The 13,744-nt window shown below is 38.9% G+C and overlaps 1 protein-coding gene across 1 annotated transcript in view; it reads left to right on the top strand.

The window, feature by feature from the left end:
• LOC122800467 (T-cell immunoglobulin and mucin domain-containing protein 4-like) overlaps positions 1–13,744 on the top strand; it is a 69,126-nt gene that overhangs the window by 37,997 nt on the left and 17,385 nt on the right. The gene's annotated exons all lie outside the window — the stretch shown is intronic.

The following is a 13,744-nucleotide window of genomic DNA, read 5'->3' on the forward strand; positions in this document are numbered from 1 at the left end:
TTTATTGTTTTATCGAGAGGTCTTGTGTGCTACTAAGAAGTGATTGTAGTTCCTTCTTTAATGACAAGTTCTGTGAGTTAGTTTTGGAGTAACTCATTTTGAAGAATAGGCAAAACCCTTTCCATTTAAAAGGTGACAGGAATTAAGAAGTTTAGAATATTTATCTTAAATATAATCTTCCAAAATGTTGAAAAGAAGATAGTCTTCAAAGCTGAATAGTCCACAATGTCAAAAATTTAATAATTCCTGTCATATAACTCAAGTAGCAGAGATGAGAAACTAAGCTCTTAGCCTGTCACCACTGTGGCCATGCCCCCTTCACAGTAATCAGTTAAAACTTTAACTCTTAAAGACACTAAATTCTGTTTCCCTTTCTAATAGACAACAAGCATTTATCTCTTCAGTTTTCTAATTCATTAGAGGCATGTTTGATTTTAAATAATAATACACTCAACTCAAAAGGTTTGCCCCTCAAAACTTGATTGGCCACATTTTGTTTGTCATGACTTTATAGTAATGATAGCCTTATAAGCATAATTCCTCTTTTAAAAATATGAAAAAACAAACCATTGACAAACTGAATTATAATTTTAATTATACATAATCTCAACAGAATAAAAAAGTGGAGGAATGTCTTACTCTTGTTTAGTACTTGGTTTATACCTGCAAAAACTTTGAACATATTCAAATAATAACATAAAGCCATCAGCATTGTACCCCTTATCTTCTCCTTTTCATTACATTGTATACATCTCTCACTCTTATATTCTTATAAAAGCTAATATAGCAAAGTCATATAATAAAAAAATGGTAAATTGATGAAGGAATGACAAAACTGAAGTTCTGTTTGGCATACTGCATTGTTGTTCAGTGAGTGGAGTACTGTTTACATTATTAATGAATGCAGCAACAGGTGAAGTACAAAACAGTATGGCAGAGGCTGCATATGGGATGTTTGGAAAAATTTAAATTCCTACATTGTTATCCTAGTCAGATTAGTAGTCATAGTAAAAGATAAGGGCTGGATGAAAAGGTTCTTGATAGCCTTGGGGATAGTACTGACATATTCCAGAGAGAAATGTAAAGATTTAGGGGATGTGATAAACATAAAGGGAATTTATTTTTCTAGGAATTAAATATCTGTTTTAGGGATCATGTTTGGAAAATATGATATAATTCAAGACCAAGGGATGATGTTAGTGGAACAGCTAAGACCTATAATTTTTGGAAAACTTTTAGAATGAGCTTCATGAAAAAAATAGGCCTAAAATGTTCTAATTTAGGTAGAACTGCTTATGTGGTAAATATTTTCATGTTATTTCCAGCAGCTGAATAGGATATTATAACTATGGTAATTCATTAGATATAGGGATCCAGGTTAAATCCTGTAGAAAGAGGGGTGCTGTATTAACAGGAAAAGGAAGGATGACTGAAGTTAATAAATCCAAGAGTTTATGCTGTCTCTTTACACCTGTATTGAATATTAATAAGAGAAGGTGAATGGATATCACACATTCTAAGAACAAAATATGAACATTTTTGGAAAATATGATGACATTTTTTAAATAGAAAATGTCTCTAGAAATGTTTTCCAAGCCATCTATTTTATGCAACAGTCAAGTATTTTGTTTTAAAAGGAACTCAGTCCATATTTCCTCCTTTAATTTTCTATCTGTGTTCGAAACAGTACTTTCTATATCCCTTTTTTTAATACAGAAGTGCTCTTGTTTCTTATATGATCCAAAATGGAAAGTTAAGGAAAGCTGATAAATTAGACCCAGAGTTACATATCCATGGCTCTGGCAAAAATTTAGAAAAATAAAGTTCTTAAGATAATGTGATGCCCATTTCAAATGAGTTGTATTGAACTTTCTTACCATTTTCTGCAAATCTCTGAAGAGCACCAGAAGTGAGCTGCTACTCAACAACTATCTCTCTCATAATCTTTTTAAATAATGAATCAAAACATTTGTTAAAGGTCTATATTATAACATCAAAGTTGTAAAATTTAGAATGTTATAATAATGAACCCACTACATCAAAGGGTAAAGATAGCGAAGCCCCGGAACATCAAATTCTTACCTAGGGCAAGATTTCAGTGGGCTGTTCCATGGCTTCGCTACTTCCTCCACTGTAGTGTGATAGTTATGGACCTTAGGGTTAGGGTGCAGGTTAAGGTAAGTGGATAGTTAGGAATGTATGTATGGTTTAGTGTAGGGTTGAGTTTTGTTAACTGTATGTGTGTTTATTAATTAGTTTGTTTGTGTATAGTTTCGTAGGGTATGTGTGCGATAGTTACGAACCTTAGGGTTAGGGTGTGGGTTAAGATTAGTGGATAGAAAGGAATGTATGTACGGTTTAGTGTAGAGTTAGAAGTAGGGTTTTGTTAAGTGTATGTGTGTGGTTTATTTATTTTGGTGTGCTTGTGTTGTGTGTATGTCTCTCAGAACAGCAAATTTATTCTTAGTGTTTGATGTAATCATATTTCGAAATTCCAAGTTCGAACTTATGGTGTTCGATATTTTGGAATTTTGAATATATGATATAGACCCTTCATAAAAGGTTTACTTAGCTAGGAGTAGGACACTTGTGCTATAGTCTAACAAATTCCTTGAAGGTAATTAAACCAGAAAGAACCAGACAGCCTAGTGTAAGATACATAATTTCGGAATCAACAGTTAAGTCAATAAAGAGGCAACTGATAGTGTTTGCTAATTCTCCAGGAAAAATTATGACAATAGTCAGAATGTACTGAAAAAGAGACATATTGGGTCTTCCTACTTTGTGCTAATATAATACTAATTGTAGCATAATACACATGGGAAGACTCTCTTTCTTTCATTTTGGAACTTACGTATATTTATTGCACATATGTCACATTTTACAGGTGTATTTTACAACACAGACATGCTCCATGGATTATCTTCATCTCTACCCAGCCGGGCATGTGTTATATCTTGGTTTCCTAGGATCAAAGCTTCTTAGATGTCCATGTGCATAATGCTAAAAAGAAAAAATAAAGACAAGATAAACATCAGCAGTAGATTTCTCAGAATCAGCAAGGCCCAGGCCGCAAATGCATTCTGCCAGTCTACAAGCAGTGAAAGTGTCTTCAGCAAATCTTCTTTGTTTTATATCAATAGATAAAGTGCTAAATGTTGCTGTAGATAAAGCCTTCTAGCTCCAAGTTCGAACTTATGGTGTTCGATATTTTGGAATTTTGAATATATGATATAGACCCTTCATAAAAGGTTTACTTAGCTAGGAGTAGGACACTTGTGCTATAGTCTAACAAATTCCTTGAAGGTAATTAAACCAGAAAGAACCAGACAGAGCCTAGTGTAAGATACATAATTTCGGAATCAACAGTTAAGTCAATAAAGAGGCAACTGATAGTGTTTGCTAATTCTCCAGGAAAAATTATGACAATAGTCAGAATGCACTGAAAAAGAGACATATTGGGTCTTCCTACTTTGTGCTAATATAATACTAATTGTAGCATAATACACATGGGAAGACTCTCTTTCTTTCATTTTGGAACTTACGTATATTTATTGCACATATGTCACATTTTACAGGTGTATTTTACAACACAGACATGCTCCATGGATTATCTTCATCTCTACCCAGCCGGGCATGTGTTATATCTTGGTTTCCTAGGATCAAAGCTTCTTAGATGTCCATGTGCATAATGCTAAAAAGAAAAAATAAAGACAAGATAAACATCAGCAGTAGATTTCTCAGAATCAGCAAGGCCCAGGCCGCAAATGCATTCTGCCAGTCTACAAGCAGTGAAAGTGTCTTCAGCAAATCTTCTTTGTTTTATATCAATAGATAAAGTGCTAAATGTTGCTGTAGATAAAGCCTTCTAGCTCATAAAGGGATGGAGAATGAGGATTTGAACTGTAAAGCAGCCCCAGAACAAAACATACATGTTTACTTTGTTTCAATTTACTGCAGCTATGCTAAAAGCACTTGTGTTGCTCTCAAGTTATAGAAGGTAATATATCTTTCAATTAATTTGTCATAGGTTCATAGGTGTTTACTAGGCTAATGACAACAATGGCCTTGTTTAGCCTAGCCATGCATCCCAAATCTCTGACGAGTTTTGATACCCTTGATAAGTGTAAGCATGGGCCTGGGAGATGAACCATTTACAGGTTACCTCTGTCCATTAGAGACAGAGGTGCCAAATCAGGGATGAGGTTTTGGTTTCCCATCCTATTGTCCAAGTTGCACTTGAATTGGATTAGGGAGGAACCCTGCTTCACATGGATGGGGAGCCTGTTCCATAGATGGGATAGTCTGTGGGATACAGACTTCTCTCTCCAGCAGGTCCTATTTATATCATAGGCAAGGTTTAAGTCTTGTCATGCTACAGGAAAGATATATTAGGAAGCTGACTCCTTATTTTGGGCCACATTTCTACATCTCCTTCAAAATGTCCATAATGTCTCTGTGCTGCTCACACGTGATATGCAACAAGTGATTAGAACCCACATAATAGTGGTATGCCTTTTAAAATGCCTCCAAAAGTGTCTGAAACTAAGCTGCTCAAAGCATTGATATCACAACAGCATAATAAAATAACATCGCTGAAAGAACATTAGAGAGCAATAGGCTTTATAAATAGGAAGCAAAAAAGACCACTTAACAAAGACACTGCATTTCTGACCATGCCCATACAAAATGAAAGCAAAGATTATAGCATTATAAAATTATGCATTTGCCAAAGCTGTTAAAATGTGTATATGTTAACAGAATTGCTTGAAGTCCCTTGCACCCATTAAATACACACACACACACACACACACACACACACACACACACACACACACACACACACACGCGCGCATGCACACACACACACACGCACACACCCACAATATACACACTCTATATACACACACACACACACACACACACACACACACACACACACACACACACACACACACACACACACACACACACACTGAACACACTCTATATACACATATACACATACACAGATATCCAGTCTTAACTAGAATGTCTCTAAGGGTACAACATCAAGTAAGGTTAAAAAAAATACTGCAATATATGGGGAAGTTACATAGTAAGGAGGAATAGGTGCCACTCTGTTTGTACTGGTGCTGTTCATATTGGCTTTGTACTGCATTTGTTTTTATAAAAAGGGAAACTTGCTCCACCGTGTAAGGACTTCAGTAGCTAAATCATGATAACTTACTAGAAATGTATCCAAGACCTCTCTTTTTTCTACTCTGAGACAGTCAGTGGTGCTGATGAGAGCCATGCATACCTTTACTTATCAGACAAATAAGAGGGCTTCACTTTATTTGAGTAACAATCATAACATTAGATAGCTAGGAGAGTCCCTTGTGGTCTAGTGGTTAGGATTTGGCATTCTTCCCACCATGGCCTGTGTTCATTTCTCATGCTGGGAAACTTCAATGCATTCTGAGGTCTGTGCTAGACTCCTTCCTTCTTGGTATTTAATTCTCAGAAGTCAAAGCCAATGTCAAAGGTCTCTAGGTGACCAGGTTTGAGAATGATTGCAAACTAGGAGCAGTCATAGAATCCCCCCAAGGTACTAACATCCTACAGGAAGGACTTAGACAGACACCTGCTGTTGCAAAAACTACAACTTAAACATCAGTGCCAAGAAATGCATAATAGTACCCTTTGGAAAGTTGGCCACCTTATAAAACTACCTCAATGGTAACCCACCCCTTAACGGTGGACTCATTAGTCAAGGATTTGGAGACATATGTGGATGGTAACCTGGCTTATGACCAACATGTGTCTAAAGTAGTAAGGACATCATTATATGTTGCTCAGCTTATAAGCAAGGGCATGGCATCTTGGTCCATTGAGGTATTCAGTCCTCATAAGAATTGTCACTGAGTATAATGCTCCCATAAGTATGTACTTGACCAGGCATATGCAGCAACTGGAATGCCTCCGGAGATTCCTCACAAAAATAAATATAGAATGGAAAAATAACATGTCCTATGCAGATTGATTCAAAGCCCTATCTCTATACTTGGTTTCTTACAGACTATTGAAAAGTGATCTGTGCCTGGCATACAAGACATCCTTGGATCCTGCTATGATGGTCCTTTTGCTCATCCACAAAACCAACAGCATCAGAATGACTTGCTTACAAGATTAATAGGACATGTTGGAGGGATAGGTATGTGTCTCAGAGAATTCCCCTCATCTGGAACAGGCTTCTCATCCATGTGAAGCAGAATCTTTATAACCTGGGCCAGTGGATGGTATATCAGAAATTCACCCCAGGTCTAGCACCTACATCTCTAATGGACAGAGGTAGTCTGTAAAGCCTACCCCAGCTTGCATATACCCTTTAAAAATTGTAAGCCTCAAAACACTTGTAGGTTACATTTGAGATGCATGGCAAGGTTTATAAAGGCCCAGTGGACACTAGTCTAGTTTACACCTATGAACCCATAAATCTATTTTGAAACTTTTTGCCTATATATTTTAAAGATAGAGATGAATTCATTCCTCTCCCTCCAAGCTAAAATCACAGAAGCATTGCCTGGAAACATCACTTGCAGAGTAAGAATAATAATTTTGCCAAGTAATTGCAGGAATCCTAGCACAGAATCCACCTGATATTAAGTTACAATCGTATTAGGAATGTTCTAGGATGAGTGACTGTAACTGTTTTTGAGCCAATAGCGTGATGATATATTTGATTAGCAATCCTCTCACATGTTGTCACCCTCTGATCTTGTAGTATGGTGTGCCAATGCATGAGGACGATCTTGGTATTTTACTCATTGTGTTATTACACCAAATTAAATATGTTTACTCATTATCCTGTTCTCAACATCTTTTAGCACATTTTCTGTGGTGGATGCAAATAAAGCTCGGCTGCCCTTTTCATTACTTAAGTAACCATTGTCTTTGCTGCAAGAGAATGGACGTACTAAAATGTTTTTGTTGACAGAGACATGAATTAGGCTAGAAGCTCTAGGATGTACTTTTTGTAAACATTTCACAAATGTGCTTAGTGTTATACCCTGTTTAATATGTTTCTTTTCTACTGATGGAAAGTAAACCACTTTTATCATTGTGAGCATTAATTTAACCTATCCTATAATGAGTCTGACACCATTTTGTTACTGTTTATTTGAAACTTTTCTTCTAAAGAAAGAAGAGCCATCTTCACTATGTAATACCTTAAACCTCCTGTAGTGGAGACCCATGGGATACATGCAAACAACCCCTTAAGGAAATACCAGTGTTTCAGCTACGTAACTTCTGAATGCCCATGACTTTTGGCTTTATAAGTCCTTATGACTACATTCAGGCCAATAGAGCCAAACCAACTAGCAATAGATATGCAATGTTTTCGCCTTACTTAAATATAAATGTAGCTAAATCTTCTCCTCCTCTCATCAACCTGCATTCCTATCGCAACATTCATTCATCAACAGCTTATATAGCTGCATAATTCATTACTGACCCTAAAGAAAAAGAGCAATACATACATAATTAAACATTACTGTAGTTAACCAAACACTATGGTGTCATTAAATAACTACCTCTATATCTTCTAACACACTTGAAAATGCTCATATATGACAGGATCTGTACCGATACATCACTGCCTGTCGGGTGCCAGGACCCAACACATAACCCATGCACTCAGGTCACTCCACAACAAGTACAAATATGACTCTGTCATTCTCCATGTTGGTATGAATGACCTGAGACGTACCTCCCTGGACTACATGAAAAGAGACATGGAAGAGCTCTCCGATCTTGTAGCCCAGACAGGTATGACCCTAGCCCTGAGTAGCATCCTGCCATTGCCCAGAATGATACCGCAGTACAAGGACAAAATGATTGACTTCAACAATTGGCTAAGCTTCTGGTGTCATTCTAAGGGGATCCAGTATCTGTCTGCTTAGGATGACATGGTTGACAGACCATGATGCTTTGCCAGAGATGGCCTGCACCTGTCACGTCTGGGATTCCGGATACTGACTAAGGCTCTTGCTGCCCCTATAGTGCCTTTTTTAGGCAAGGTTCAAATGACAAATTCACCACCGTAAAAGGAACAGGCAAGCAAAAACTGAGGGTAATGCTACTCAATGCTAGAAGTTTAAACCTCAAAATGCACTCCCTCGAGGCACTCCTTAAAATAGAGAACATCGATATCTGTGCAATGACTGAGACCTGGTTCAACGGTCCGGAGAGCACCCCTGCATTACCAGGCTATAACTCATACCACACTTTTTGGCCACCTAACCTAGACCAGAACACCAAAGGTGGAGGTGTGTCCATATTCATTAAGGATCTCCACACCTCCAGGCTAGTTGCTCAGCATAATGCCTCCGAGGTTATCCAAGTGCAACTAACCCTGGGCAAAACTGCAATCCAAATTGTAGCTTGCTATAGATCCCCCACCATGCCCCAGAATTCCCACTCCTCTTTTCTTGATAAACTGGAAAATATTAGGGTTCAACCAAGCACCCTAATAATGGGAGATTTCAACTACCCCACCATTAACTGAGAAAACTACTCATGTACCAACTCCTTCACTCAACGTTTTCTGGAATTCATAAATTCCAGTGCCCTGGATCAACTTATCCACACCCCCACCAGGGCAACAATATCCTAGACCTAGTCATTACCAGCATGAGTGACTGGTGTTCCACACCTGAAGTCAACTCCTCTTGGTCAGATCCAATCATAAGCTAATCACCCTAGATATCCACATCCTGCCCCCACCCCCCATTAAGGAAATCACAGTAAAAAAATTTCTCCAAAGCCAACTTCATGCTTCTTAAGACAGAAGTGGTGAACTTCATGACACCCATGGAGATGGACAATACAGTTACGACTGCTGAATCCTACATAAATGCACTCTATAAGCACTTACAGGGGTGCATGGATCGTGCGATCCCAAACCGAACCAAGACGCCATCTTCCAAAAAAAGGAAGCCAATCTGGTGGTCCCCTGCCATAAACAAACTCTACAACAGAAGGAAGAAACTGTTGCAAAAGAGAGTAAAATCCCATGAGTGGATGAGTTCCCTGGTCAATCTCAGTAAGAAGCTGAGATCCCTTATAAGATCCTCCAAAGCTAGCTATGAAAATAAAATCACCACTGATTCTAGGGACAACCACAAAGCATTCTATAGCTATGTCAAGAATCTCAATGGCACCACCCAGATCTGCTCTGAGTTACAGCACAACGGCATGAAAATTACAGAGCCAACTGATATTGCCAACATCCTGGTAGATAGGTTCAGTGCTAACTTTACCCCCCTCTCATCCACTAAAGGGCCCATACCTATACAGGAAGAATGCAGAGTCCCTGTAATCACAACTACACAGGTAAAAGCTACACTTTCTAAAACCAGAAATACAACATCCATGGGACCGGACAACATCCCAGGCTGCGTTTGACATGAACTTCAGAATGAACTGGCTCCCCACCTAAGCACCATGTTCAATCATAGTCTCACATCAGGCTTTGTGCCCAGTGAATGGCACGCACCAACAGTTATCCCACTCCACAAAGTGGAAGCCACCACTGATCCCAGGAACTATGCCTGATGAACCTGGTCTGTAAGGCCATGGAACATACCATTATGGAACTCTTAAACAAAGACATTGATAACTCTGGACCCCACCCAGTTTGGGTTTGTGAAAGGCAGATGGTGCCTCCTGAACCTGATCGACTTCTTTGAGGCAGTCACCAAAGCTGTAGATGAGGGTAAGGTGGTTCACACAGCTTGTCTTGACCTCATTAAGGCTTTCGACACCATCCCCCATTCTGGAATTATAGCTGAACTCACTAAACTAGGTATAAATCCCTACATCACAAGATGGGTTGCCAATTGGCTCACCGACAGAACCCACACTGTAAATGCTGCAGACTCCAAATCTGACTTCAAACCAGTGACAAGTGGAGTACCACAGGGTTCAGTCCTGGGACCTCTCCTGTTTGGTATCTACTTCTCTAACGTACAGGCTAACACAGAAGGCCTTTGGCTAATGAAGTTTGCAGATGACTGCAAACTAGGAGCCATAGTTGAGTCCCCAAATGATGTGGACATCCTACAGAAGGGCTTCACTGAGACAGATGCCTGGTGTCAGAGCCATGGCCTCAAGCTCAATGCCAAAAAGTGCATTGTCATCCCCTTTGGTAAAAACTCTGTACCCATGAACTACCACATAGGCGGCAGTCTACTTAATGCTGAATGTGTGATAAGAGACCTGGGGACCCAGGTGGACAGTAGTCTCTCCTTTGATAATCACATCGCCACAGTAGTCAGAAAATCCTTCTACATGGCCATCTCATCACAAAAGCTTTCTCATCCAGAAAAAAAGAGGTCATTGTTCCCCTCTACTCGTCACTCACTAGACCCATCATAGAGTACAACGGCCCTTTTGGTATGTACCTCACAAGACATCTATAACAACTGGAAAGGCCACAGAAATACCTCACAAAGATGATTACCGGCCTCAAACAGATACCCTACGCACACTCAAAAAAGTCCAGCTTTACTCTGTCGCATAGCACCTACTCAGAGGCAATCTCTGCCTAACATACAAAGCTATGTCAAACCCAGAGCTGTTGGACATGCTCCACTTAAAGAAATCCCAATCCCTCCAAGCTGCATGCTCTAGGGACCTAAACCTGGTCACCACAATAAACAGAACATGATGGAGGGACAGATTCTTGTCCCAGTGACTCCCCATACTCTGGAATAAACTACCTGTCTATATCAAACAAAGCTCCTCATTAGCACTCTTCAAGAAAAATCTTGATAATTGGATGGGAAATAGGAAATTCACCCTGGGGATCACTTCTGTGGCTCTGCTTGACAGGGCACAGGAAAAATATTTTCTTGGATGGCGAAAGCCAAGGTACCTTTTTTGGCTAGGATTATATAGGGCCTAGGGCCAATAGCCTAGTACCTACCTGTGAACATATCTATCTATCTATCTATATATATATATATATATATATATATATATATATATATATATATGTATACACACACACACACACACACACACACACACACACACACACACACACACACACACACACACACACACACACATATTATTTTATACAACATGATAGACTTTTCCAAGGGCTATGCTTCAGCTACAGTTAAAATGTAAGAACAAAGAATGAACAATTCCAGTAACAAAAACATAAAAAATACAACATGTCTGCATGCATAAGATAGTCAAAGTATTCAGTGTCGCAAAACAAGTACTCTGAGATAGCCACTATGTCCATGAGGGTAGCAGGAGATCAGGTAGGATACGGTAATTTTCAATAACTTATTTTGTGAGAGAAATGGACTGTTTATTGTACAGTAATATATTGCATATAGGAAATTACACAATATGGCAGTGAAAGAAATGTATGTAGTATATATACATACATATATAATGCAGTATACAAACACAGACACACACACACACACACACACACACACACACTCACAGACAACACACACACACACACACACTCACTCACTCACAGAGTCATGCACGTATCTGAGACCAACAACTGGTGCCGAAACCATGGCCTTATGCTTAATGCCAAAAAAATGCGTCATCATTCCCTTTGGGAAAAACTCAGTTCCCACTAATTACCACAATGATGGTAGCCCACTGAACACTGAAGGCATTATAAGAGATCTGGGGACACAGGTTGACAGCAACCTCTTTTTCGACCACCAGATCGCCACTGTGATCAGAAAGTCCTTCTATGTGGCACATCTCATCACCAAGCGTTTTGCATACAAGAAGGAAGAGGCCATCATCTCTCTCTACTCTTCTCTCATTAGACCAATCATCGAGTATAATGCCCCATTTGGCATGTACCTCACTAAACACCTGCAACAGCAGAAAAGGCCACAAAAGTACCTCACGAAGAGGATCCTAGGCCTTAAATACATGCCCTACATGGACAGACTCAAAAAAACTCCAGATTTTTTCTGTCTCATAGCATCTATTAAGAGACAATCTCTGTTTGACTTACAAAGCCATGTCTGACCCAGCTCTGTTAGAAATGTTACACTAAAGGAAATCCCAATCCCTCCGCAACACACACTCCAGGGACCTCAACCTCATTACCACAATCAACAGGATATGCTGGAGGGACAGGCTCATAACCCAGAGACTGCCCATGCTCTCAAATAGACTTCCCATACATGTCAAGCCCATGCATGTCAAGCAGAGTACCTCACTGGCCCTTTTCAAGAGAAATCTTGATGAGTGGATGGGAAATAGAAAGTTCACCCTGGGGATCACTCCAGTGGCTCTACTTGATAGAGGCACCAGGAACTAACGGCGGCATGATGCCAGGGCACTTCTATGGGCTAGGCTTGTAAAGGCTCCAGGTCCAATGGCCTAGTACACACCTATGAACCTATATACAGAGGAATCAAGATACACATACATAGATGTATTCAAATAGATCGCTCAAATGCAACAAAGGAAAGGACTCTAGCAGCCTAAAAGAGTTGAAGGATCTAGACCGTAAGGGGATCAACATAAATAAAACATATGATTGAAGACATGAAAGTTGAGATGTAATTAACCATGCTCCGAGAAACAGCCTTGGCACATGCATTTCAACATTTTAAAAACAAAATAAAACATCAGTTTTATATATATAAACTTTTGCTAAAATAAATGAGAAACAGTACAAAAGAAGGTATTACATATCATTTGTACTAAAATTTAAAGGGATAAGTACCATTGAAAATGAACAAATATGAGTTCATCCTTAAAGGAAATAATTAATTAAATTTCAAGGATTTTACCTTGAAAATGAACTACAGCTAGAAGTCCCACTACAATCCACTAAAATAGTCTTAGAGTTTCACAAAGTGGGATAACTGTGGGCAGGTAATAAGCATCTCCTTCCACACATAAAAGATTATGAGGTTTTTAATTGAATGTATGTAACCGTGAAACTTTGGATAAACTAAGGAAATGTGAAATACAAATGAAGTATACATACGTTTATTTATTCAATCATTCAGTCATTCACATTTAAATGAAAACCTACCGTCTTCGACAGTTTAACTCAATCTTTAGGTTTCTTTTCTCCCTACAATATGGTTCCAGCATTGTGCGGGCGCCAGAAACCTGCTTGTACTTTTTAAAATGTTTATTTCCTTGCATTAGAGTCAAAGGAAGAGAAAGCCCACCCCTTTTTTCTAAGCTCAACTTCTTAAATACTTTGCAGATAAATTTGTCTCCACCTGCATGACATATCAAAGACACAGTTAAATCTGTAGTTTACCCTTTCAGGTACTACTGTCAATGTTAGATGAGCTATTAATCCTGCTAATGTTAGGAACACAGCAGCTGATACAAAAAAGAGAAAGCTGTGGAACTGTTTTCCACTGTTTTATTGCAGAGAAGAGGAGAAGTTAACACCCCCCTTTGATAGCAATACAAAGAAATTAGATCATTTAGAGGGTTTAGCAGCAACTGTCACCTCTTCTGACAAATTTACATAAGCAGCAACACAGTATTGAAACGCTAAGCTTTAAATGTTGGCTATTTATGTTAAGATAACTTAAATGTAGCATCAAAGATTTCTGTGACATTTAGAGAAAAGTAAAAAAATATGTTTTCTTATAAAGTATCAATGCATTTACCATTTTCAAGCCCCCCCCCCCAAGACACACAGACACACTGGCCAGTACTTTGAGGAGTT

Source organism: Protopterus annectens, chromosome 4.part0 (assembly GCF_019279795.1).
Source record: "Protopterus annectens isolate FY-2018-M chromosome 4.part0, PAN1.0, whole genome shotgun sequence".
NCBI lineage: Eukaryota > Metazoa > Chordata > Ceratodontiformes > Protopteridae > Protopterus > Protopterus annectens.